This window comes from Ranitomeya variabilis, chromosome 5 (genome assembly GCF_051348905.1).
Source record: "Ranitomeya variabilis isolate aRanVar5 chromosome 5, aRanVar5.hap1, whole genome shotgun sequence".
Taxonomy (NCBI): Eukaryota; Metazoa; Chordata; class Amphibia; order Anura; family Dendrobatidae; genus Ranitomeya; species Ranitomeya variabilis.
Genome location: NC_135236.1, coordinates 199093715 through 199096776, shown reverse-complemented (window position 1 = coordinate 199096776; position 3062 = coordinate 199093715).

Below are 3062 nucleotides of genomic sequence, written 5' to 3'. Positions count from 1 at the left end.
TTAACCCTTTATTTTACCAGCTACAGCGCCCAAATTTTGCACATACACACTACTAACATTAGTAGTGTGGAATATGCAAAAAAAAAAGGGATATGAGATAGTTTACTGTATGTAAACCATGTCTTATATCCTGTCGGGTTTGTGAAGGAGAAAGAAAAAAACGGCAATTGAATTACCGGCTTTTCTATAGAACACCGCTGCCTATTTCTCGCAAGTCACACTGCTGGTCCGTGTGTGATCCGTATTTTTCTCGCCCCCATAGACTTTCATTGGCGATTTTTTTTGCGCAATACGGTGACAAACGCAGCATGCTGCGATTTTCTACGGCCGTACAAGACCGTATAATATGGATCAGTAAAATACGGCAGATAGGAGCTGGGACATAGAGAATCATTGTACCGTATGCAATCCATATTTTCTGCACCTCTCATACATCCGTAAAACTCGCTAGTGTGACACCGGCCTTAGAGTCTGCCGGCTATAGAGGCCTGTTCAAAAGTTATCAACATTTAGGTCGAAAAAATACACTTTTTCATTCCTGTCATTCCACTTTCCATTCATTCCTGAAAAACACCTGAAGGGTAAAATGAACTATCTGAAAGCAATTTTGAATATGTCGATGGGTGCTGCTTTTAAAATGGTATCACTTTTGGGGTTTTTTCAATATATAGGACCACCAAAGCCACTTCAAACTTGAATAGGTCCCAAAAAAAATAAATTTAGTAAATTTCCTTGAAAAAATTAGAAATTACTGCTACATTTTAAACCTCCTAAAATGCTAACAAAATAAAATAACATTTTACAAATGGTGCTGATGTAAAGCAGTCATGAGAGAAATGTTATTTATTAATGTTTTTGTGTTTTATGACTTTCTGAATTGAAGGAATAACCATTCAAAGTTTGAAAACAGCTACTTTTTTTACATTTTTGTCATATTTCTGATAGTTTTATAAATAAACACAAAACATATCAACCTAAGTTTATTATTACTATAAATTATAATGTGCCATGAAAAAACTATCTCAGAATCAGTGAGATCTGATGAAGCTTTCCAGAGTTATTACCACATAAAGTGACAGTGGTCAGACTTAAAAAAGTTTGGCTTGTTCACTAAAGGGTTAAAAAACGCACACAAAAATGCAAGTAACCTAATTTACATAATAAGTAGTGTTGAGCGATACCGTCCGATACTTGAAAGTATCGGTATCGGAAAGTATCGGCCGATACCGGCAAAGTATCGGATCTAATCCGATACCGATACCCGATACCAATACAAGTCAATGGGACACCAAGTATCGGACGGTATCCTGTATGGTTCCCAGGGTCTGAAGGAGAGGAAACTCTCCTTCAGGCCCTGGGATCCATATCAATGTGTAAAAGAAAGAATTAAAATAAAAAATAGGGATATACTCACCTCTCCGACGCAGCCTGGACTTTACCGCCGTAACCGGGAGCCGTTGTACCTAAGAATGCGCGCTTGAAGGGCCTTAGATGACGTCACGGCACTCTGATTGGTCCGTAGCGGTCAAGCGCTTGAAAGACCTTAGGTGACGTCACTGCTTTGTGATTGGTCGCGTAGCAGTCACGCGACCGCTACGGACCAATCAGAGCGCCGTGACATCATCTAAGGCCCTTCAAGCGCGCATTTTTAGGTACAACGGCTCCCGGTTATGGCGGTAAAGTCCAGGCTGCGTTGGAGAGGTGAGTATATCCCTATTTTTTATGTTAATTCTTTCTTTTACACATTGATATTAATCCCGATACCGATTCCCGATACCACAAAAGTATCGGATCTCGGTATCGGAATTCCGATACCCGCAAGTATCGGCCGATACCCGATACTTGCGGTATCGGAATGCTCAACACTAATAATAAGTGCAGAAATGGTGGAGAAAATCTGTAAGATCATGAAAAATGCACCAAAATCTCCTTGTGGGAACGTATTCTTATAGTAAGAGCATTTCGTTATCCCTAGTTCCTAAATTCTGCTTACCATAAAGTACGTTTCAATACTCCGCCATTTGCTGCCTATAAAGCATCGTTTGTGTTTACTTTGAGATATTATGCGAGATTTCCTAACCTTTGTGGAGCGATAACACTTTATGGTTCATCTTCAAAATCCATTTGATTATGTGCAGTTAAGTTATCATACTTTAAAGAACTGTGCTGTTTCGGCATATTTTTTAATTTTCAGATACTTAAAAGATAAAACAGGCATCCATCATGACTCATGTCCTTTGTGTCTCCACAGCCTTTCTTCATTTGCCGCTGCCTGGGTTTTATTTGGTACAGTAGACTATGCAGTGCTTTCTTGTGTTTTCATAGATCATTTTAAAGACTCCTTCTACTTGAGAAGCTTTGAGATCTGAAGGTTCTCCTCTGCCTTTTCTTTATAGATGCCTAGACGCCCCTTTTATACACTTATCTCTTTCTTGTGTTGTCATTCTTATTTATCTATACAGTTAGAAGACGGGAGCAAAATACATAAAAGATGAGGGTGAAAGCGATAAGGAGCCGAGCAGAAGTGCCAATCAAAGTATGAGTGCAAGCATTCAAATATTTGAGTGCCCCAATTCATTGTCAGATTGGCAACGCTCAGTGCATGATCCGAATGTTTTGGAAGTCAAATGAGCCAAGGAAAAGGTCAGGCATAGGAAAGTTTGGACGCATCCTACTTGCTAGATAGATAGTTGGAATGTTTTCATGCGTGGCTGTTTTTAAAGAAGCAACATGAAATCATTAGCATCTTAACAGCTATGACAAAAATAATATTTCACTTCTAAGAAAGGACAGCCATGGAGAGACAGAAGACACTCTGACCATACAGAAATAAATCTCTGCTGTCCTAACTGCTTACACGCTGAAAGATCTTGTAAGATAAAGATGAAAGTCCATTCATAGAGATTCTTGTCTGCCAAGCTACCTCATTCACAAGTGATACGATTTAAAGAGATTATTGATCACAAGCAGCAGCATTTCTTTGTATCTTTGTGTAAAGATTAAGTAGAACATTGAAGTTCAAGATAAAGTGAAAGACCCTTTTATAAACTTTAAAAATGGAA